Genomic DNA, 26,036 nt, shown 5'->3' with positions numbered 1-26,036 from the left:
CATTGATGGTAGCAGGGCTAAAACATTTTTTTAATACTTGAACACTTCCACCAGATAAGAGGGATTGTCCATTTCTAGAAGGAGCTCTAAAAAAGAAATCAGTGATTCTAATTCTACCCTATCACTAACAAACTTTGCATACTCAGGCAACTCTCCTCAAATCCCTGGGACTCATTTCTTTTTTACCATAAAATGATCAAGTTCCTTCGTCCTCTAATTCCCCATTTTTAAATATATTTCTCTTTATTCTAATGGCAACCTTGGAAGTTGTCTGTACCTGTCCACAAAACAAATAAAAATGGTGGTTTTTTTCCCCAACCCAAATCAGGATGTAGTTGGGGGGGGGGGTAGATATGCCAATTTTAGCTTTCTAAGAACAAAGAAACAAAAACAGCACCTTTCCCTCAAAGGATGGGTCTTAGCCATCCATTTGTTTGGTTTGAAAAAGGGAAAGAAGACTTGCTGTTCAATGGAATTAAACTCTGCCCTTCCCTCCTCCCACACTTGTACCTACCATAAGTCCAACAAATTGTGTATCTGAAACTTAGGAAACAGGACAATGCAAAGTGTTGATGATGTGGCTGCCTAAGGTCAAAGCCAAACTCCGTCATTTGCTATTTTTTTACCTTGAACAAATTACTTACCCTCTCTGAACCACATTTCCCCATTCTTTGAAATGGGTATAATAATGGGAACTTTCTTAAAGAATGGTTGTAAGAATGAATAAAAGCACTCAGGATAGTTCTTGGCACATAATAGGTTCTCAGTAGGTGTTGGGTATAACTTTCATCTAAATGTCCTGGTCATCAAAGGGTTAAGGGTCAGTGGGATCCAGTCTGTTCTGCAAATGCTTTCAAATAAAGAAGAGTGAACTATAGACACATTTCTTTGACTTTTCTATAGACATTTGCTTCATGGTGTCATGGCCTCTAAATTTGTTCTGGTCTACCAAGACATCATCTGAATGGTTAAGTAGCTGCTCCTCTAAAATAAATCCTAAAACAAAGATGGAAACATCTGGGTAGGCAGTCCCAGATGATTGCCTACACAAGTGGACTGAAAAAAAGCTTCATCTGATGGCCTAGCACAGCCCCTCATTTATGGGTTTGGCCCTAAATAAAATGTGGCTTTTGCATTTTGTGTACCTGATGTTGAAAGTATAGCCTGTCTTCTAGATTAGAACTATATCAAGTGCTGGAGAAAAGGGTAGGAAGGGAATTGAAATAGCCATAGGGAAGCACAGGGCAGCACAGAGCATGGAGAAGGCACTGTCTCAGAAACTCAAGTGACTGGGGGAGTGGGAGAGACAGGAGAGAAGACCTAAGAGCAGGCTGGAAGGAAGAAGCTGAGAAACAAAGAAGTTATATAAGCATTTCCCACAAATAGCTTCGATAATCATGAAGGCTGGGAACTGAGAAACACCTGCAGAGCCAGGGTCGGTTGTGTCTTCGTCATTCGCAGCAGCTCAGGTGGACAGCCCTAGAGACCCTGCTACTGCACAGCTCAGGAGGGGCCTCGTGAAGAAGATGCCCGAGAAGACAGAAGAAATGGGCTGAAATGAGTTAACTCTAATAGGGAAGTTTATGAGGAAAAGAAAATACAGCTGCCAACTGCTTACTCACTTACAGGTACTGTAATTTGTTCAATGTTTTATTCAGCTGTCTAATAAAGCTGGTTATCATTTTGCCCATATTGCCTCGGAGTTATTCTCAGAAAATATCTTTTTGTCAAAAATCCTGATGTAAGAGCTCTAATTAGTTTTTGAAAAAGAATTACCTGAATCTGGAGGGACTCTAATGATCAGCAGCTGGCCGCTCTGCTGGTGCTCAGAGAGAGAAGGCCTGTCCTTAATTGGATTTACCTGCATGATTTAGTTACCAGAAGAGAAGTAAAGGAGAAGAGTTGTTACAGACTAAATGTGCGAAATAAGAACAGGTACGTGTGTACAAGAGACACGGCCAAATATCAAAGCTGTGTTCTCCTGTGTATTTATAAAGTTGTGATATTGTTATTAGGCTAGGCAGAGTTTTTGTGGTCCCCTATTATAATTCTTCATTTTTTTTTTAAGTTGAGGAAAATGAGGTCCAGGCTAATTCAAACACTTGTGCAAGTCACCCCATCTAGGAGTTGATCTGTGTCCTACTCTGTGGTGGTCTTTATCTTAGCCACTGCCTCTCATGGATATCATTCAGTGTGTGTCTTTGGTAGGGAGGGACTTATTTCACTTTTTATTATGTAGGCTGGAAGACTTCTTATTAGTAGAACTTCTTATTAATAATAAAGTTACTGTTGGTTAGTTTCTAAGCAAACAATTCTTTTAGAATGAGGATTTCAAAAATATTTTCCCATTAGAAAGGTTCTTTGTAATTATGTGTGAAACACACAACCTCCTTAAAGACCCAGGACCCATTCCCCATGAAGAACATAGGACATAGATAAGGAAATGAGGAAAAGCAATGGCATTTTGTCAGGAAGGAGAAGGGATAGAGGAATGAATCAGTGCAAATTTGCGGGGGAGATGCACACTTAAAAGCCAGCTGAAGGTAAGGTGGTTTTTCCCAACAAAGAATGGCCAAATTAAGTGTCTGAATAGGGCAAGTTACTTAAACTTGTCTGAAAGAAGAGGTGGCTTATCCAACTACCTTTCAGGAAAGAGTATCTGGATGCTCTGTGACTCTTCAAGTTTGCTCAGGCTGCTAAAATAGGATTACCCAGGAGTCTGACAGCAGTGGGAATAATGAAGTGCCCAGAATAAGCAGGAAGGTGGCTTATGTCACATTGTATGCAGCATCATGGATAAGAGGTGATTTATCCCTTTCATCAGGCCAAGCTCTTCACCAGCAAGGAAACTTATTCAAGCTGTGGCTATAATCACTAGAACATAAATAAAACCCTAAGCAACAAAAAGTATCCTTGACCAAATGTAATTTAAAATTAGACTGAATTCATCTGATTTTGAAGGTCGGAAAATGTTTCAGAAAACCCAACATTTTATACATAGCCTGTAAATAATATCATGGTTTTCATAAATTTGGCATTGTAATTCCTAGTTTACGAAAGCGTGGCTAAATTTTCTCAAGGCTCAAGGGATGCATGAAAAGGATCGGAAGCTACTTGAAGCCAAGAAAGCTTGAGAAAGGGCAGAAGAGTTGCTGTTTCCCCAGATTTTGTAGGAAATGTGGGAAGGGAATCACTGTTTAATGGAAATGAAATACAGATTTCAGGAAGAAAATCGAGGTGAGGATTAGGCACTTAAGCATTATCTTACTTTTGAAGAACATCAGTATCCTGTATTTTTCCTGATGTAAAATATACTTATGCATACTCGCTGCATATTTACACTAACCTAAGCTTTCCCTTTATTCTTATAGAGTAAGGAAGAAGCATTAAGTGGATAATTTTTAGGTGGAAAAAATCTCATAAATTTGGCTTTTATTGTATTATCACACAATTCCCCAGAGGTTTCGTTTATTATTCATTTTAGTTGCAGAAAAACTAAAGGCTATTGCATGCTATATTTGCCTAGCAAGTAAAATTTTAATAAGATCATTTTTAAAAGACTTCCTAATTCTACTGTACTTATTTTTTAAAAATAAAATTAGGGGAAAGACTCTCATTGTAACCTCTGCCCTCTCTTGTAAATTGATCTTGCACATGCCTGTCTGGTATGTGAACCGTGAAAAATCTTTTTGGAACTCTTTCAACCCTCTCTCTTTACTCGTTGTGGTAGTTAACATCTACAATGAATGATATACATGTAAAAGGCACTACAACACCACTCATTAATTAGAACACAGGGCATAAACGTAGATTGAGACTCTGTTGATCCATATGGGTAAGTTGAGGGCATCAGGTGTTTGTAGCTGTCCTTATTTTTCTTGTGAGAAAATAACAAGGGACATGCTGACATTACCAATAAAACAATTCTAGGATCTCTTCCTAGTACAAGGAGCAGATAGATCTAAAGCCAAAAGACTGACTGGTAGTTGTTGCCAATATTATAAAACTCTCAGCAAATTTACTAGTTTCTTTCTTAAGTGTTTTTTTTTGGGGGGGAGGGGGGATGGCAATAAGAGGCTGGGAAAGTTTTTTAATGCTATGACAGAATTAATGCATTTCTCATCTGCCAGCTCTCTAACTCAAATATCCTCTTTTAGATCTAAAAAGTCTACCGCCAACTTGGTTTATCTAAAATACAATTCTTGAGAGATTAAGTCATTTAAATGACTCTTTCTTCATTCAGCATAACTTGGGCAAGGGTGGGAACCTCAGCAGAGCTTTTAGAATTTCCCAAAGTGAATGAAGATACTGTGCACACCAACAATCACTACTTAAAGGACAATATGTGCTTAAGGATAACAGTCAATGTAAATAGAATCTCGAAATGAAGATAGAATAAATGAATTTATTACAAATGAGCTTTACTGGGTGACTGCTCATGAGGTGATTTCTGGTGTTCGATCCCAGGTGTCTGAATTTTGATCTGCCATTTACTGCTTTATGATTCAGGGCTAGTTGCTTAATCTCTGCACAGGGCAGAAATAGTAATGGGGGACTTCCTCACAGAGTCTGGAGGACTACAGAGATGAAGTATCTAAAGGTTCTAGCACAGTTCTTTTTCTATAGCTATATTATTATGTTATTAATTTTTAGGTTAGACATACAAATTTTCAAAATTCTTATAATGCTAGCAAATTTTATTAATAATTATGGTATAGTTACATATTTTTCTTTTCACATTAAGAAGAGGTGAAAATGAGTGACATACTAATTTATTTTGTCATTGTTTTTAAAATATCCTAATATTTTAGAAGCACTTTTAAGATTGGGACAAGAGTTCACAATTGGAATGTGAATCTCAATATCCTTATATCTTAGGGCTGGGGTTGTGGCTCAGCGGTAGAGCGCTCGCCAACACATGCAAGGCACTGGGTTTGATCCTCAGCACCACATAAAAAAACTGAGAAATAAAATAAAGGTATTGTGTCCAACTACAAATGTACAACAATATTTTTAAAATTCTTATATCTTAAAACTTAACTTTTTGAGGGCCTGGGGTTGTGGCTCAGTGGTAGAGTGCTTGCCTAGCACATTTGAGGCACTGGGTTTGATTCTCAGCACCAGATAAAAATAAATAAATAAAATAAAGTTATTGTGTCCATCTACAACTAAAAAAACCCCAACTTGTCAAAAAGTTCAAAGATTGTATTTTACCCTGCCCCCACCTTTTTTTAGTTTTGTAAAATAAGCTGAACCTTTTTTCTTTTAAAAATGTTATTTGATAGACAAATGTCTATACATCCTTTTTCAGAGATTTGCTTTTATGTAGTAAAATATATTCAGTTCAGCTAAGTACTTTGTGGCCAATTTCTCTGTATTGTATTAGCAAAACAAACTGAATCAAAAGCCACAATAGCCAAGTTACAAGTGCTTGCCTCAGTAAGAATAAACCAAGGCCAAAAGAAGAAGGCAAAAAAAAAAAAAAAATCTTGTCAATGGGGTTTATTTCAGCTGATCTTGCATTCATTTCACAATCACTTTTGCATCCAAACACATAGAAACGGAAATGTCGAATTCTAGGAAATATTGCTCTGTGAAGGGATGCTGATGGCATCCACCTCCTGGCCCCTCCTCAGAAGCCTAGGGCTCTCTGATCAAGACCACTGATAATTATTAGCTCTCATCCACTTCCCAGAATGTACCTCTCTTTGTTTTCTTCTTTAATTTCATCCATTAATCAACAAATATAAATTTCCTAAATTCGAGAGACCAGTGCCTGTCCTCAAAACGTTTATCATTGATAGATTTGATCTTGATCAGCTCCTTCACATTGTTGTAAATATCCAATCAAGATGATTTTGAACCTCTCAAATTTAACTGCATTTCATGGGTCTAACAAGTACCTCCTGGGGAGCACCTTTGTAGTATAAGAATCTGCAGCAGGAGAGAGCATATTTTTCTCATGATTACATTCTCTAAAGGGAAAACTTAAAACATGCCATTTTATTTTCCTATATATAAAACATTGTTTCCAATGGAGTGGATTCAGCAGTCCAAGAGAGCTTTTGTAACTGCCAACAGAGTTCCAGGTTGCTTGGCAATGCACATAAAGAAAAAAACAAAACAAAACATATGGCTGTCGTTCCAGAGATGCTCCGTTGAGAGGGCAGACCAGAATAAAGCTTTGAGTGAGGGGTGAAAAATTTGAGGGCGCCACTGTGTTTTACTTTTTAAATAAAAACAAAATAAACAAAAAGCAAGCCGTTAATGTATTATTTCCCCCTCAGAAGTGGAAATACCAATAATGGGGTTTAGGGTGGTGGTGCCAAGTTCTGTAGAGTTATAAACTAGACTGATGCAAAGCAGATGAAATTTCATCTGTGCTTGCAAATGAAAGCTTTTTAATGGGCAAATGGAACGATTCCTGCCCCGTAGAAGTGCTGAGACCTCAGGTCAATAGAAGTTCAAATCCTCTTTCTCAGCAACGCTGGCAGCAAGCACCTTGATGTCCAAGGATTCAGGAGAACTCACTCAAGGGCCACTGGAGAAGGCTTTCTAAAAGCCGGTGAATAATAAGTAGTTTTTTTTTAAAGCCTAAATTAACTGTCTACTGCTTAAGTTTATTTTAAAAAAAACACATCAATCTAATGTACATAGAACTAAAGCTCTAGCAAATGGAGACCAGTCAATAAAGTACACCTTCTGTAGGACATTTTGTTGTCTTTTCATTTGTAGGCGATAATGAATTTGGCAATGCATTTGTACATTCTTGTTATAAATTTAGGTATGGGATCTCATCCATCTCTAACTCCTGTGTTTTCTGAGCGGTGAGGTTTTTAGATCATAGTTGTTATAGGCAGAAAGTTAATGCTAAAAGAACTGATTGGATTTGGGAGTGTTGGAGAAGATAGGGTTTTTCATTCTTTTTTTTTTTCCCTTTGAGTATTTGTGTTTTAAAGTTACTTGTGCTCATTCCATGTCAATTTCAATAAAATGCAAACCTTCCTTCTTTCTCCAGTCATTTTATATGGCTCATGGGAGGCAGGGGTGGCCTGTGTAAAGGGCTCATGTGAGTCCAAGCAGAACTAGAGAGGAAAGTGTGGAAGGTCACCCCTGACTGGTGCCTGTGGCACCTGACACTAAAACCTTTGGCTGGAAAGTGTGAGGTTGCTTGTCTTTATGTTTTGTGAGACCCAAAACTAGAGAACTGGAATTTAGCTTTATTTCTTTATAGAATAAAACAATACCACTACTAGTCTGCTCTTGCTCTTTCAAGGTAAAAACTCCAAATGGGCAGGAAAAAGCCTCCAGGTGGCAGCACTTCCATAGCTTTCAGATCCTCCCTAATGTGGTTTAATTAGAACTAAGAATACAGTTACTACTTAGAAACAATTGGCCCAGGGAATAGACACCTATATGATGCCACCAACCTGGAACTATGAAAGACATATTAAAGTATAAATGATCTCTTCTAGTCTCTGACAAAATATTGCTTGTTTTGACTTTCATGTGAAAATACTCTCTTGCAAGGAAATGTTGAAAGTTTATAGGCTTAAAGATAAAACAAGAGTAGGGAGTTCTGAGAATGGGGCTCTGGTCTGTGACTTTGGCACTGATGTTGTTCATCGTGTCTGCCTGTTTCTCATCACCTACTGGCATTTCCAGCCCTTCATACCCAGCCATGTTGTTCTGTGATGATGATTGCTCGGATTTCCATTTCCCTAGGCTTAAGCAAGAAGTTATTATGGGAGCTTTGAGCCAAGGCACTAACAATAAAGAAGTGATTTAAAACCAGGGACAGGAAAAAGAGGGGGTGATAGCCCTTCAGAAAACCAGTGAATGGTAAGCAGAACTTCCTTGTCAAAAGTGGCTTATTGTATTTAGGAAAAGTCATATGGCATTCAAATGAAAAGCCTTCTTTAAGTTTTGGCTTTAGTGAATGATCCTATGGAAAATATTTACTCACTGAAATTGTAGTCACCTCTACAAACAATCTTTTTGGTAGTTGAAGAAATTACTAGAAAGATCAAAATAGCTCATACACCCTAACAAGCTTCACCTTTCTGCATACATGCGTGTCAGTCCCCACAACATTAAAACAATTGGGCAGAAAGGGAAATACTCAAAAGCTAGCTATCTCTTATACATCACTAAACCAGCCAGTTGGTTTTAAAACTGAACTTACTGAATTAAATGATCTGAGCTTGAACAACCATAATTTCAATTTTGTGCAGTATAGAAATAGATGCTAATGATGTTATTGTCTATCATTTATTGTTTATCAATGTCTCAGTTACCTGTGCTAAGCACCTGAGATTTACTATTAGCCACCCACTCAAACAACTTCCAATGAATGTTAACTGCCAGGCACTGTGCTGAGGCCTGCTCTTCAGCACTTCACTTTTCTTCAGGCCCTATCATAAACCATTCTTTCCCTCATGTTCCCAATTTTATTTTTCCTTTCTCGTCTCATGGACTCTAGAATAGACTCTGATCACTCATTGTGTATTACTGCAAAAGCCCTCCCCTATGTTTTCATGTTTGCAGATGCTCTGCCTTTGACTCTGTTCTACATGCCACTGCCACCCACCTGCAATGATTCATTTCACCAGTTGAAAAACCTACCATGGCTCTATGGTTTACAAAACTCTCTTTTTCTAGGGTTAAAACTTCTGGTCTGATCTAACCCCTCCTCCTGGGAATAACTGTATCTCAGGTCTCTTCACTGTGTCCCATTATCTGCCTTGTTCTTTGGTCCTCTGGGATTTTTCTCATTTACCAGGGTTGTCCTGACATCCCTCCTCTCTTCATTGCCATATCACTCACAGCATTTATTATTTCTACTTCACATTATACCTGGTAATATTTTCTAATATTTTTAATCTTTGTTGTCTTCCCAACAAGATTACATTCTTCTGAAAGACACAATCTGGATCTTTTACTCATTTTTATCTCACTGTGTTTGGCATATGGTTATTGTTCCCCAAAGGAACACCTTTCAGAAGGACTAAAAGTCATTCTATTCATACAAAGTGAAGATTCAATTTAAGAATGTCTCTACCTTTGTCTTAGAAAATGTTGAATCCCCTCATGCTGTAAAAGCTCGATTTAAATTGATTAAATACTTCTGGACCACCTACATTGCACATATTCTTACCAGAAGCTGGGGAGAGTAGTAAAGAGGGAACAATGGTGAAATGTTGAGCAATGGGTACTTTACACACCGTAGGCGGCCAAGAAGTATTTATTCAAGAAACACCAAAAAATAAGTAAATGAGACTTTATCAGACTAAAAAGCTTCTGCAACATGTAAATAAGTGCAACTGATAATAGAACAAGACCACTCTTTAAAAAGTTAGTCTCCTAATATCCTCTTGAAATCAATGGAAGCAACCAAATGAGGAGACAAACTATAGGATGGAAGAAAATATTTGCAAATTATATGTCTGACAAGAGATTAATATCTAGAATATATAAGGAACTAAAAAAATTAATAGCCAAAAAAATCCCATAAAAAAATCTGTTTAAATATGGACAATAGACCTAAATAGACACTTCTCAAAGGAAGACAAGAAAACTGCCAATAGGTGCAACAGCTGTATGAATAACTGCTCATCATCACTGATCACTGGGGGACTGAAAATCAAAACTATGATGAGATATTACCTCACTCCAGTTAAGAAAGACTACCATCAAAAAGAAAAAGATAAGTTCTGGTGAGAGTTTGGAGAAAAGGGAACCCTTGCAGACACTGTTGGTGAGAATATAAATTATTACAATCATTCTGGAGATGAGTATGGAGGTTCCTCCGGAGAATAAAAGGAATAAAAGTAGATCTATAACAATCCCTACTGGCTACGTATTCAAAGGAAATGAAGTCAGTACATTCAAAAGGCATCCAATGCTTATGCCAGCACAATTCACAAAAACTAAGAAATGGAAACAACCTGTTTATCAACTGACGGATGGATAAAGACAATGGGTATGTATGCAGAACGGAATACTCCTTATTCATAAAAGAGAATGGAATCCTGTCATTTGTGACATCATGGATGGAACTAGATATGATGAGTGAAATAAGCCAGGAACAAAAAGATAAGCATTGCATGATCTCACTTATATATGGAATCTAAAAGTGTTGATAGAAGTTGAGAGTAGATTAGTGCTTTCTAGGCGCTGAGGAGAATAGTAAAGAGCAAGGGTTGGGAAAATGTTGAGCAATGGGTCCTAGGTTACAGTCAGAGAGGAAAAATATGTTCTGGTGTTCCATTGCACAGTAGGGTGACTGTAGATAATAAAAACGTGCTATATATTTTTAGAAAGCTAGAAGAAAATTCTTTGAATGGTTTTATGAAAAAGATAATGGTAACTTTTTGAGGCAATAGATATGCTTACTGTAATTCAAACATTACACATTGTAAGCATGTATCAAAACATTCTTAGGATACACCATAAATACATGCAATTTTATATGTCAATTAAAAATAAATATTGTTATATTAAAGAAGTAAAACTTTAAAATAGTGCCAAAATCTCCATGCACTTTCTCTTAGAAATTTTCATTCTCAGAATAGTATGTGCTCAATAAATGTTAGTTTCTGTTTCCAAAAAATAAGAAGAAATGTTTACCAAATTGAATGTTTTCTTTATATCAATTTTCCAACCAATATATAGTTATTATTCCTCAAAGGAACACTTTCAGAAAGACTAAATGTCATTCTATTCATAAAAGTGAAGATTCAATTGAAGAATGTCTCTAACATGTCTTACAAAATGTTGAATCCTCTCACGCTCTAAAAGCCAGCTTTAGAGGATTATATGATTGTTAATGTAACAGAAAAAGCTTATATTTGATTTTCATTTGAAATAGGAAGGTCAGATTCCTGAAGCATCTCTTAGATTGTTATGACATATTTAATACAGGACAGCCTGAACTCTGAGTCTATCTTAATAAATATTATTTTCTCTAATAACACAGTATTTATAATAGTGAATTGTGATATTTAGAAACATTTTGAAGACTGCCTGCTCAAAATGAGTAATTTTGACCACTGAGCATATTTTTTTTCTACACTAAAATAAGGAATCATTATTAGTCAGTTGCCCTTTGCCATCATCCCAGTTGAGTTTGAAGAGCATGGTGACACAGCAAGGAAGCTTTCCCTCATAGGAATTCAGTGTGTATCTTTCCCACATCCTGGTATTTCCATTACTGATATTGCTTCAGCCTCCCGGGATCTGGAGAAAGGGGGTAAAGAGGATGATTTGGTTAGCATTTCAAGCTTCACATATAATAAGGCACATTTATTTCTAAAGCCTCCTCCTGAAGAAAAAAGTAATGTAATTATGTGACTTAGGAAAAAACCTAAAAGAGTAGGAAACTAGCCTTTTTAAAAGTGTTTGTTCTATGCTCAATTGTGTTCATTTATATATTACCACATCTGGCATAGCTACCATCAATTATAAATACACTTCACATGTTTAAAGCTCCCATTGTACAGATGAAGAGGTTAGCAGGTATCAACCACCTGTTACTACACAAGGATCTGCAAAGGTGGTTCACTGTGAAAGGCAGGAACATTTCTGAGCAGAAAAGTCTGGAACCCTGAGAAAGTTGCTCATGTGAAAACTCTATGTGATGGGCAACCCCATGTAGTTGGAATTTCAGCCTTTCCTGAAAAGTCATTGGCTACTGACACTCTCAGTCACTACTCCAATTCAGTTCTTCTGCCACATTGACCAGATGGTCTGTTTTGCATAACTAGAAAATTCCATATCTTCTCAGCATTAATAATCAGAAAAAAATTGTGAGTTTCACTTTCTAACTTGTATGAGAATTTATATTCTGTTTGGTGAGCCTTAATAAAGCAACTGTGCTGGATTACAAAGATTGTGGCAGAGAGGAAGGGCTCTGCATCCCCCTCTTTATAGTCGTGGAGGAGATAAGCAGGCTGGTCTCTCTCCAGGAAAACTGAACAGGCCAAACTAAAGCAATAGAAGTAGATATTTGACACAGCAAAGAAAAGAGGCCTCATGATAATTAATCCTGGAATTATGATGAAAGAAGCCATCTACATTATAAGAGATCAGAGTATGTTTACCTCAAAAATGTTTTACCACAAAGTATCTAAAAAACTTCAAGTCCTCTGGCATGCTCTTCTCCAACTCTATGAAAATAGATAAGGAATCTAGATGGCACAATGTAATTAAATCCAACATCTTTAGGTGGGAGTAGAAGGATAAAATATAGTCTAGAATTTCTGGGGAGGTAAATAAACAGGAAGGATATGGAAAAATAGAGAATCCTTGACGGATCAAAGAGAGAGTCTTTACTAAGGGATGGGTAATTTAGGAGGAAATATAAGGAGTTTTGCTCCATTCTCTGTACCTGCAGTATGTATGACTTGTAATCTAACAGTACTATTTCCTTTATACTAAGGTATTTTTCTTCCCTTCCAAACATGTAGTTATAGGAAATATGCAGAGAGAGAGAGAAAGAGAGAGAGAGAGAGAGAGAGAGAGAGAGAGAGAGAGAGAGAGAGAGAGAAATAGAATTCCAGGAGTGACACCTAGCTGGATGAAAAAATTTATAAATGTACCACATACATGTTCAAGAGATACATCTGGGCAGTATTTCACTCACAGTTCTTCCTCCTTCTTTTCCTGATGTCATAACTCAGAATCTACTGTTTTTCATAGTTCTTTTTGGGAGTTCTCTGCTCTATCTTGCATGCTTTCAAAATGGTTGTAAATATTAACTGAAAAATCCCAGAAGAGAGGTGTGAAAATGAGAGGAGAGAACTGCTGCGTGGTCTGTGCCTTCAAGCCTACAAGTTTTGCAAAGTCTTTTAGAGGTAGAGAAGTCCTGTGTACTGTATTAGTGAAAAGTTCATTAAATGAAATATTTTTTAGCTCTTTAATATCTTCTGTGGGTTGCTTAGCGAGTGTGACAAATAAAAAAGCAGAAAACATACCAGAAAAACAAACTGGTGGAACACCAGAACCAGCCTTCTTCAGAAGTTGCTGCTAATTCTGAAGCCTGTTGGCTCTTCACTCAGTGGTGGCTTGAATTGGTGTCTGATGTCTGTCTAAATTATCTGTTTGTTACTGAAAGTCAAAACCCATTTGTATGAGTTAAGAAAGAAGTTGTTTCCCTGAAATCTTGTTGGCATGCAGCCATGCAGGAGCAGACTATAGTTTCTAGGAAGGTTAGAACATTGATTTTTCTGCTGCTTGCATTTGTCTTTTCACACTCCAGAAAACTCGGTACTCAGAATGGAGTAAATGAAACAAGTCTGCCATGACTCTCTGACTACTTTTAATGCCATTTTCTGTTATTGGAGTAAGTGGAGAAAAGATAAGAGATGTTGAATGCTAGGAGAGCCTAGCTTGAATCATAATGCATTAAGAATGACCAACAATGATCCTCACAGGCCCATGCTTTAGCAACTGTACTGATGACTCATGAGTCAGGTGCCATAGTAGTTCTGAGAGCCCTGAGCACAGAACCCCAGCTCTGTAGGTGCTCTGAGTCTTGTGCCTCATGAACTGCACTAGACCCTAGGCCAATAGGTATCCCCTAGGCATGAAATCACTCTTATGGGGAAAAGAAGAAAAGGAAGACTGCCATACACTTCAAACCTGAAGACTCCATCAGTCCATACCACGTTACTGCTGTCACAAACACTTCCAGCCTTGACTGCCAGGGCCTCCCCAGCCTTCACTGATGCTGACTTAGTGGATAGAGTTGCACTGTGACTACACCACTGCACCCCTTGGAGTCAAAGCTGCTACACTGTACCCCACTGTGCCCTCACGCCACAGATCAATGTCTTTACTCACTAAGGCCAGTCTGCAAAGTAAGAAAGAGCTGATTTTTCCATTAACTTAACAGACATCAATAAAAAGCCACAAGAAATATTTTTAAAAAGCAAGGAGAAATGACGCTTTCAAAGGAATATAATAAATCTCTAGTAAATGGCTGCAATGAAATGAAGATCTATAAGTTATTTGAAATAATTTTTAAAAATTTATATTAAGGAAGTACAAGAGGTTACACGAGAACACAGACAACTTACTGGAATTAGGAAAACAATGTATGAAAAAACCAAGAATTTTAACCAAGCTAGAAAATTATAAGAGAGAATCAAACAGAAATCCTAGAACAGAAGAATACAGTGAAAGAAATTTAAAAATGCAAAGGAAAGCTTTAATAGTAGACAGAAGAAAGCAGAAGAAAGAATCTGAAAAGTTGAAGACAGGTCTTTTGGAAAAAAACAGTGACAAGAGTAAAGAAGGACTACTGGACTTACAGGAGAGCATTGAATGAGACTTGTATGTATTATGGGAGTCCCATGGCAGGGAAGAAAAAGAAAGGAAGGGCAGAAAGTTTATATAAAAAAATAATAGCTACAAATTTCACAAATCTTGAGTGAGATATGGATAACCAGATTCACACAGCTTAGAAGTCCCCACGTAGGTTCGGTACAGAGATATTCACCAAGACTTGCTATATATAATCACATGGTCAAAATTTTCTCTTTGACTTTTGACAACAACAAGAGAAAAGAAATACATCACATATGGGTGAATGTCCATTAGACTATCAGCAGTTTTCTCAGCAGAATGTTATAGGCCAGGAGAGAATGGGATATATTCAAAGTGTTGAAAAAAAAAAAAAAACCCTGCCAATCAGGACACTTTATTAAGCAAACCTGTCCATCGGAAATGAAGGGAGAAAAAAAAAATTTTCCCAGGGAAGATGAGGGATTTCATCATGACTAGATCCATCCTATAAGAAACTTTAAATAGAAATGAAAAAGTACTAATAACTAATATGAAAACAAACACAAGTATAAAATTCACTAGTAAAAGTAAATATATCAAAATTCAGAATACTGTAATAGTGGGTAAAGGAATTTTTAACTGTAGTGTAAGAGGATATAAAATTATATAAGTAAATATTCACCCAACATCAGAGTACCTATGTATATAAAACAAATATTAACAGATTTAAAAGGAGAAGTAGCCAAACAATAAAGCAGCTTTCCATACTCCACTAATGGATATATCATCCAGACAGAAAATCAGCAAGGAAACATTGGACTTGAACTACATTTTAGATCAAACAAATAAAATAGACATATACAGAGCATTGTATCTGCCAGCAGCAGAACATACAGTCTTCTCAAGCATGCATAGAATGCTATCCCGGATACATATATTAAGCCATGAATAAGACTAAACAAATCCTACAAAACTGAAATCCTGTCAAGTAACTTTGCCAACCCCCAGGGTATGAAAATAGAAATCATTAGCAAGAGAAAAAGTAGAAAATTCACATGTATGTGTAATCTAATCAATATGCTCCTGAAGAACTAATGAATCAAAGAAGAAATTAAGAGGGAAAATTTAAAATATTATAAGACAAACAAAAATGGAAGCACAGCATACTAAAACCCACAAAAATATGTTGCAAGAGAGAAGTATATAGTGCTAAACACATTAAAAAAGAAAAAAAATGTCAAATAGTCTACCATTACATTTTTAGGAAGTTGGAAAAGAACAAGTTAAACCCAATGAAGACCAGAGCAGAAATAAAAGTGGGTCCAAAAATACAGAAAATAATTGACAGAACTGATTTTTTAAGAAAACAAACAAAATTGACAAATGTAACTAAGACAGAAGCTTCAAACAAAAAAAAATCAGAAATGCAAGTGAAGAATACAAGTGAAGAATATATACTCAGTTATAAAAAAAATGGTTGTGGGGTTGTGGTTGTGGCTCAGTGGCAGAGCACTTGCCTAGCACTTGTCTAGCACTTGCCTAAGGGTTTGACCCTTAGGATCACCTAACAAATAATTAAAGACATTCTGTCCATCTACAACTACAAAAAAAAAAGTTTTAAAAACTGTTTATAAAGGATTATTATGAACAATTTTATAGTAACAAATTAGATATCTACAGAAGTGGATAAATTCCCAGAAGCACACCTAGGATCATACAACCTATCGAGATTGGATTAGGAAGAAAATTGAGATTATTAATTGAGATAGTAATTAAAAGCCTCCTCACAAAGAAAAGTTTTATATTTATGGCTGAATTCTATCAAACATTTGAAGAAGAATTCATACCAATTCTTCTAAAACTCTTTCAAAAAACTGAAGCAAAGGGAATACTAGCAGCACTCTGATATCTAACAAGAACACCAAACAAGAACACCACAAGAAAAGAAAATTATAGACTAATATTTCTGTTGAACATAAATGCAGAAACCCTCAATGAAATACTAGAAAACAAATTAAACAGCACATCAAAAGGATCATAGAGGTTCCCTTGCATGTGATAAGTCATTTTAGTTGTAGTTGGACACAATCCCTTTATTTTATTTATTTATTTTTATGTTGTACTGAGGATTGAACCCAAGATATCCTTTCCAAAATGGTAAAAAGCAACTCAAATAAATGACATATGATTTAGGTACATAAGTGATGAAAACCACATTTTAAAAAGCATGGGGATAGTAAAATCAAACTTCGAGATAGTGGCTCTTGTGCATTAGAGGAAAAGAAGCTAGTGCACAGAGTCTGATTTCTACCATTTATTCGAACCATTCTAGTATTGTGTCAGGCAGGGGCTCATTATGTTAATAACTAAAGTGGTTTAAAAGAACATTATGCATATACCTATGATGACGATTTGTTTTGAGCTAGGAATTTGGAAAAATTCAGTTTGAATTGTCACATGAAGTTCATTAAATTTTTCTTACATAAAATTATTCTGGACGAAATTACAAGGATTATACTTTTAAACATTTTTTAAAAATTTTTCAAAGTTAGTGACATATGTTTTCATCAGTAGCTTTCAAATTATATTAATTAGATAGGAGATTATTTTCCTAAAAGCAACCACACCTGAAACCATATCCTATGGTGGCTGGGGGAGGGGGTCCGGGGAGGGAGAGGAAGGGGACAAGGAGGGAAGAAAAAAGGATAAATTAAGAAATAAATGAAGTCCATTGTTTAAATAAGAAATTGCTCAGAATATAAAGATATGCATTGAAAATTCTAATGGTTGACAGTGACCACATGGTCAAGTCCATTGTATAAGCATGCATGTAACATGAATATGAAATTATGTGTTGAACATCTGTTATTCTTGGTGTGAGATATGGTTACATCCCTCAAAGAGGCTTAGAGCCTGAAAATAAAAGGCCTAACAGGTTCTCAGATTTAAAGAGACCATTAACTTCTCCCATCTTAGAAATTAAATTAGGCAATGAATGGTGAAAAGAACAGGCTCCAAGGAAAGGATATCAGCATAGGCTCTGGACAGAACTGTGGGAAACTGACTCAATTTTCTATAGTAAAACCACAATGTACTCCCCGTGATGGTCACAGATCTTCCTCTCCCATACTTTGGAAGCAGAGAACTTATAGCGATAAGGCTAATTGATAGACAGCTCTTTGAAATGTGCACTTTCCTCTTATCTACAGGATTCTTTTAGCTGGTATCATCGGTGCATGCTTTATACAAAGCAAACACTGAATTAGAAATGAAGCCTTTTTTTTTTTTTTTTTTTTTTTTTCCCGGAGAAGATAGTCATTTAAAGCAGTTTTAAAAACTGAGCCTGTCTGATTTCATTCTATCAGTCATGGCACACTTCTTGTGGACAATTTAAGTTTGCTTTTGATTTGTGATGCCTTGCTGGGAGCCTCTGTCCTTGCCACTTGTGGGCATCCTCCCCCTTTGTGTAATACATATATTACCTAGGATTGGGGCTGAAAAACATCTGTAACCAACATAGTTCTGTCCATACACAGAATCTTGACTTGGAATTACAATCTGTTTAGCAATAAAACATACTTTCTGGTATTTACTGGCTTCTTTAGCTTGAACACCAATTCTAGTAATTAGGCTGAAACCATGGCATGATTGATTTAGAGAGGCTGATGTTAGCTGCTTGGATCAGCACGTTCTATGGACCTTCCATGACATGATTTTTCTGCAAACTGCCATCACTTTATGGCAGGTGAAAAGCAATGTTCATAGATGCCCTTTGACATGTTTCCAACTTTCGATTATACACGGTAATGAAGACCAGATAGATAGCTCTGCAATTCCCAGTGGAGCATTGAGTTAAATACTGATACCCTAGGAATAATGCAACCCCTGGGTCAGTAGCCAGAGGCTAGTTAGACATTTGTCAGTGGTACTTTCTTCATTTTTCTTAGGTGGGAGCTTAGAGCAGTAACCACCAGCTGGACAATTCATCTATTTTTATAGACCTCAAATGATGCCACAACTCTGAAGAATTCTCCAAGAATCACCTTGAATTCTAGCATTGAGGCTGTCTTACTCACCTGCACAGTAGAGACATTGGCAGTCCTGGACTCCAATCTTGTGAGTACTTTATCTCCTTCCCCTTCCTGCATTCTTCCCTTGTGTGTAAACAACAACAAAAAAAGAAAAAACAAAACAAAACAAAAACCAACCAACCAAACAAACAAACAAACAAACAACAACAAAAAAAAACACTGAAGAAGGACACTTGGCTTGAGTGGAGGAAGCAGTTGACCAGGTAGAGAACCTTCTGTGTGAGATGGGGATCTCAGAGTGATAGGGACACAACAGGCAGAGGAAACAGGCTATTCCAAAGGGGGAAGGCTAATAGGTCCCTTTGGAGAAATGTGGCGAAAGTACTTTCTCTTCACTTGCTTTCACTTCTTATTTTGTGGTGCATTGACCCTCTATCATGACCCAAGATGTGGAGTCTGGCACTTATTTCAGGATTCCTATTTTTATTTTCTTTTGAAAAGCTATTAAGAAAGAATTGTGTCTCAAAGTGGGTTGGATAGTGGTAAAAAAACACTTAGTAGATTCAATAAAAAGAGAATAAATTTGGGAGTAAATAATAGGCCAAGTGATTGCTTTAGATTTCAAATAAAAATTAAAGAAAGCACCTTTTTGAGTAAAAATTGATGGAAACATTCTATTCGTTAGCACAATGAACAATGTGGTTTAGGTCATTTCTAATGAATTATATATGCACAGGCATGTTTTACATTTATTTGATCCAAAAATTGTCCTTGTCAGGTACCATTGGCAAGATAAGGGAAAAACCTGAAATCAGAGAGGTTATATACTTTACCCTTGTCCTATGGCCAAGGAAGGTGGTGAGGTGAGGGAACTCCATCTGGTGGAAAGTGATCTGGTTAAGAATCAAAAAATCCATTTTCTAATTCAGAAGAGCTAATTAATTTTGCAACAGCAAGCAAGCAAATCATTTAACTGTTTGAGAGATTCCTCACTCACAGGGAGGGAGTTCGAGAAGATCATTCTCTCTATATTGCCCCTCAACAAATAGAGATCATTAAAAAAAAAAAGATGCTAAATCTCAGTCTCCAGATTCTACCACAGAGTAATTAGTATGAATGCTTGTGTATGAGCTCTTGTACATGACCATCTCTTTTTTTCTTTGCTGTTTTTTTGTTTCAAAGCTACCAAGGTGATTTGACTCTGCAGCCAGCATGGAGTACCCCCAAAATGGATTATTTCTGAGGTGTCATCTAGCTTTTATGTTCTACATTAATTTGTTTTCCACACCCCCTCGTTAGGAACCAATGTTTTGAAGCCTCATTTCTTTACCTTACACAATGTAAAAACTTGATGAGATGCTAAATGAATTTCTTTATTCACAAGAGCGGAGTTGGGACATAAATATGTGGATACCAATGCTTGTTCCATGTTATTGACTAACATCTCAAAGGTACCTGAAAATATAAGTCTCATATAAAGTAAGAACTCAGTTAATTAAGAGGAAAATAATAAATTTTCACTGAAGCATGTTGGTTTAAGGAAAAGTAAGCAGAGAAAGAACAATTATTACTTTCAGGTCTAAGTACTGACAACTTACCCACAAGAATGAACATCTTTAAGAATAAATAATAGAGTGTAAAATAGTTCACTTACTGTGGAAAAACATAGTATTTATTTCATATTCCTATAATTACTTTGCCTTTCAATAGGAAACCCATAGTAATTTTAAGGGTATATAATGATGACTTGTAATTTGTTAATAACACTAAAGGTCCAGGGAATATTTCATTATTGTTCTTTTCTTTGATGCATTAATGTTAACATCTTTTTTTCCAATCTATTTAGGAACTCTGACTTTTGATTGGGGAATTTAATTCATTTACATTTAAAGTAATTATTGATGGAGATGAACTTAAATATTGTCATATTGTTTATGATTTTCTATTTTTTAGTTATTTTGTTTCTATTTTCCTCCCTGGTATTTTATTTTGTGTTTCATTTTTTAAAAAATATTTTTTAGTTGTAATTGGACACAATACTTTTATTTTATTTATCTGTTTTTATATAAGTGGTGCTGAGGATTGAACCCAGGGCCTTGCACGTCCTAAGCGAGCACTCTACTGCTGAGCCACAATCCTAGCCCCTGGTTCTTTCTCTTCTTATTTTCTGTGTCTTCTATAGTTATTTTCTTTATGGTTACTCTGTGCAACTACATGAAACATCTTATAGTTGTAACAGTTTATTTTAAACTAATTACAACTTAACTTCAATTACATATGAAAATTCTACCTTCTCTACCCACCATACTTTATTTTATTGATTTCATAATTTACACCTTTTGTATTGCATACCTATTAAAAAATCTTGGTGTAGTTATTCTTAATGTTTCTGTTAACTTTTAAACTAAAATTAGTTTTAGTTTAAAACTAAAAGTTTAAAAGTAATTTATACATTATTGAACTCAGGGATGCTTCATCACTAGTCCTTTTCATTTATTTATTTTAAAATTTTGAGACAGTGTCTCACTAAGTTGCTCAGGCTGGCCTTGAACTTGCAATCTTCCTAACCCCCATTCTCCTGAGTTGCTGAGATTACAGGCCATCATCATCACACCTAGCTGTTTAGAATATTTTTATTTCAACTTGAAGAACTCTCTTAGGATTTCTTCCAAGGCAGGTTTAGTGATGATGAACTCCCTCAGGTTTTGTTTGGACAATCTTTATTTCTTCTTCATTTTTGTAAGACAGTTTTGGTGGGTTTAGTATTCTTGTTTGGCATTCTTTGTTTTTTGGGTTTTTTTTTAGCCCCTTAAGTATATTATGGTTTGAATGTGAAGTGTTCCTGAATATTTCACATGTGAGACAATGCTAGAGGTTCAGAGAAGAAATGATTGGGTTACAAGAGCCTTAACCCAATCAGTGAATTAATCACCTGATGATTAATTAAAGGCAGGTAGGGGTGTGGCTGAAGGAGATGGGACATTGGTAGCGTGGCTTTGTTGTATATATTTGTATATGGTGAGTAGCGTCTCTTTCTCTGCTTCTTGATCATCATGTGAGCTGTTTCTCTCTGCCACACTCTTCTGCCATGATATTCTACTTCACCTCAAGCCCCGAGGAATGAAGCCAATCTTCTATGGATTTAGACCTCTGAAACCATGAACCCTCAAATGAACTTTACACATTCTACAATTGTGCTGGTTGGATCCCTTAGTCAAAGAAGTGAATAAGCTGACTAAAACTACTCCTGCAAGATTTCTGTTGGGAAATTCACCCAACTGTCTTACAGAGAGGTTCCCTTGCATGTGATAAGTCATTTTTCACTTGTTACTTTTAAAATTCTTTATCTTTGACTTAGAACAATTTGATTAGTTTTCTTTGGGTTCATCCTGTTTGGGACTTCATGAATCTGATTTTGTATATCTCCCAAGATTTGGAAACTTTCCAACCATTATTTCTTGAAATGAGGTTTCTGTCTCTTTTTCTTTCTCCTCTTCTTCTAGAATTATTTTTACTAGTTTACTAGATGGTGTTCCATAGGTTTCTTAGGTTTTCTTCAATATTTTGTTTTTAAAAATTTTTGTTCCTCTAACTAGATAATTACAAATGAATTGTCTTTGATTTTGTTGATTCTTTCCTCTGCTTGATCAAGTCTGAGAATTAAAGGCATTAAAATTTACAATTCATCCATTGTATTCTTCAGCTCTATAATTGCTGTTTGGTTCTTTTTATAGTTTTATTTCTCTTTTGATGTTTTTATTTTATTCACATATATTTTTCCTGGTTTGAAATAGTTGTCTGTTTTCTCTCCTAACTCACTGAGCATGAGTAAGATGATTATTTTAAATATATATATTTTTGTCAGGCAATTCATAAGTCTCTATTTCCTTGCAGTTACTAAAGAATAAAATTTTTCCTTTGGTTGTGTAATAGTTCCATGATTTTTCATGTTCCTGTAGCTATATGTTGGTGCCTAAATATTTGGAAAAACAGCCACTTCTCTCAGTCTTTACAGTCTGGCTTCAATAAGGAAAGATTTTACCAGTCTTGTTAGAGATTCTGGGGGAGGGGGCTCTCAAATATGTTCTATGGATGTGCATGTTCTGCTCCTCTCTCTTCTTCCTGGAGGAGATTTTTCATGATTATGCACCTTCTCTCAATCTTGAAGAGCTATGCTAGCTTCAGTAAGCTGTACCCGCCTTTTCCCTAGGCAGTGCAATGATAGACCAGGATGTTGAACACATGCTCCACTTTTCACCCTCATTTCCTAAGAGGGAAGTCTCAAGGTTGTGTGCCTTCTCTCAATTTTGCAGAACCATTCTAGCTGCATTAAGCCACCTTCTCACTCATTTTGTTCTTAGCTGTATCCAGCTATTAAAATTGTACTAGTTCCCTTATCACTTGGTATGAGGTGGAACAAAAAATGATCCACCAGACAGAGCCTTGGAGGGATATAAATTTTGGGTGCACATTGCTGTCTCTCTTTCTCTTCAGGGGAGAAGTCATCGGTCAAGGCAATCTCTCTTGGTGCTGATCTATGCTGGCTAGAGGAGAAATGTGAGTAAAGTAAAATTGCTCATCTTAACCAAATCAATGTCTATTCTTGGTTTTGTGCTTGTCTGGGTTAATGCAACTTATAAACTGGATTCTGAACATCTCATGAATATATTTCAGCTTATATATCATTGTTAATTTGGTATTTCTCGGGCAGGATGAGGGCTGAAACTCTTACTCTGGACCTGCTTGATGTCACTCCACATCAAGATTGATTTTAAAGCTGGATAGTTAGATGGCAATTGTTTATGCTATATGTTTAATATAATTGATGACATTGGTTACTAGTAAATGTGTTTTAAGCATGAAAAAATGAATCAGTGTTTCTTGAAATTTGTTTCTTGGAACAGAAGTTTCAGGACAGGAGGGAAAGTTTTTTTTTCTGTCTAAATAAATGGGAAAAATTGACTAAAGTCACATAGGTTATATTATAGTAAGTGTACTCAGGACAAAATATCCTAATGGACTTTGAATTTAACAAACTCATCTTATCTCAGAACCATATTTTCCTGTGGTGCATTCTATAGGGTACAGATATTTAGAAAAAAATGTGGAAAAAAATAAGAGTAGAAATAGGTTTCCAAGTCATCTTACTTTTGTTGAATTATGTCATTAGAAAGCATTTATGTTCAATGTTCACATTAAGTTTTTAATAAATGATGATAGAAGAATGATTAATTGTTCCTCTACTCCTAGGGTATGGATTGCCTTCACAGAGACTCATGGTGATAACCCTAAATAGCTATTTAACAACAAGGATGCCATGAAGATAAAATGAGTCAAGAAAAAAAAATAGAACAGTTTCAAAAAAAATAATGGATACATTAAAATAAGTCACTTACTGAGGGGTAGATAAGTCAACAGTGTGTTATAGTCAGAAATAACATACCATCAGGGAATTGAAGGACACTCAAAACATTTGCTTTATTTGGGTAATGATGATTTTCTATTCAAAGGATGCTCTGTTCTATATTAGCTATAAAAATGTTTTAGTGGTAAAAAATGTATTTTCAAAATAAAATTGAAACTCAATTTGTTTTGATAACATTCCTAATTTAATTAAAAATGCATAAATTACGAAAGTATGGACAGCATATCTTAAATTAAGATTGCTAACCTAAATAGTCAAGAAATAAATACAACTTATGCTTGTTCAGAATTAACAAAAAGCATTTGAAACTGGGCTGTGTTCTTGCATGAAACATTTCCTCATTCTAGGTGAATACCCTGAATTAGGAATAACAAGGATGAATGAAATATTCTGACAATTTAAAGGCTTAATTTTTGTTCACAGTTCCAATTTTTTTTCCTTTAGTAAAGATTATCAGCATTGGTAAAAGGTAGGAAAGGTGACTAATTTTAGGTTAACTATTTTTTTTTTACTCCTGCTTACACATTAATGAGCAATGAAAATCCATAAAGTAGAGTGCAAAAGACAGAAGGAAAAAAATATATCAGGGGAAAAAAAAACTCTGCTGGTTGGCTGAATAATTATTTCCTGAATTAATCAAAATTAATCAAAATTGGAATTCAAAATTATCCTGACAGATGGAAAAGACAATTTTAAAGGTACTGTTAAAAATACCTATTGAAAAATAGTGCCTTTTATTCACACACACAGGCTGTTTGAAAAATATGCACATGTGCACTATTGAAAGTAAGAAAAATCAAACATTTTTATGTTTTCAGTAACAATAGTCCGTGGTGGGGCCTTTGAACCATTCCTTGTCTTAAGCAAAAGTGATTAGAGGATTTCCAGAAGAGCACTCTGAACCAACATTGCTAAGTACCAAGCAGGCCCACAGCAGTTAACCACTGTCTGGGTTAAAGAATGGTGAAAGGAAGACATGACAGGAGGAGAGAAGTCACCTTTGATGCTGGTTTCTTTCTTATTTTATGCTCTAGTTGTTCAATTGTGCCCAACTATCTTCTTCCCTCCAGGACTATGCTCTTTTTTCCTGTCTGTTGTTTTGCCCTGTGTCTGCTCCCTAGGGATAGCATCCTCTGATGCTAACTGCCTTCGAACCATCTGGCTTCTTAATTCTACCTACACTTGGACCTCTGTTGTACTCCCTGAGCAGCATGTGAAGGACCAAATCTACAGGCACTGATTTCCTGAGCATCCATCTGTCTTATCCACGTTCTCCCTCTGGTGTCTGGCTCCACAGTGCATCTGACTTGTCTCTAGTTACTGAGACCTACTGTTCTGGAGTTCGCTAAGGGCATAGTGTTTTGTCCCAAGGTATGTCCTTAAATGTGACTCTACCTAAACAACTGGATAATTTAAAGTAAAGCAGTTTTGATCTGGAATGTTCCCCAAAGTCTCATGTGTACAGAGGTGGGGCTTTTAGGCAATGATTGGGTCATGAGGGCTCTGGCTTTATTAGTGGATTATTTCATTTGATGAATTTATTCATCAATAGCTGAATGGACTACTGGGAGATGAGACCTAGTTGAAGGGAGTAGGTCACTGAGGTGTGCCCTGGAAGGTTTACCTTCTCCTTGGCCCCTTCCTCCCTCTCTCTGCTTCTTGGCTGCCATGAGTTCTTCAGCCTCCTCTGCTATATACTCCTGCCACCATAATGTTCTGCCTTACCTAAGGCCCAAAGCAATGGATCCAGTCAAACATGGCCTGAAACTTCTGGAACCATGGGCCAAAATAAATATTTCCTCCTCTAGGTTGTTCTTGTTAGGTATTTTGGTCACAGTGATGAAAATATGACTAACACAAATGCTGACTGCACCAATACCATCAGCACCTACACAAATTTATGGACATACTTATAGTCCAGAGAGGAGTCATGACCTTAACCAGAAAATGTATTGCTGTGGGAGCTCTGTGTAATTGTAAGTTTTCAGTGGTTCTAGCTCTAGGTATCTGGTGTGAGGATTATGATGCACCATCAGGCTCAGGAACCACAGGGCTATGTGTCATAGTCTTCACATTAAATTAGCTTTTGAATACCAGGTCTGATTCATCTGACCAAAACAGCTTGGCTAGCAGTGATGTGGTTTCTGTTATCTATTATTTCTGATACTTTGTTACATCTTAAGACTTTTAGAATACTTTTAAAAATAATCCAACTTTTCAATGTAAGATGGTAGAAAAAAAGTATGTTGGTTTCTTAAAAAATTAAGCATACCATTAATTATCACAAGATTTAG

At 36.2% G+C, this 26,036-nt stretch overlaps 1 long non-coding RNA gene across 3 annotated transcripts in view; it reads left to right on the top strand.

The window, feature by feature from the left end:
• LOC144256706 (uncharacterized) overlaps nucleotides 1–22,868 on the top strand; it is a 59,432-nt gene extending 36,564 nt beyond the window's left edge. For all 3 annotated transcript variants that reach the window (XR_013344203.1, XR_013344204.1, XR_013344202.1), the window contains exons 3-4: nucleotides 18,234–18,402; nucleotides 22,812–22,868. This is a non-coding gene — a long non-coding RNA (uncharacterized LOC144256706). The remainder of the gene's footprint in view (nucleotides 1–18,233; nucleotides 18,403–22,811) is intronic.
• The last annotated feature ends 3,168 nt before the right edge of the window (nucleotides 22,869–26,036 follow it).

The sequence above is a fragment of the Urocitellus parryii genome, chromosome 8 (assembly GCF_045843805.1).
Source record: "Urocitellus parryii isolate mUroPar1 chromosome 8, mUroPar1.hap1, whole genome shotgun sequence".
Classification (NCBI taxonomy): Eukaryota; Metazoa; Chordata; class Mammalia; order Rodentia; family Sciuridae; genus Urocitellus; species Urocitellus parryii.
This window is presented reverse-complemented; position numbering and strand designations above follow the sequence as displayed.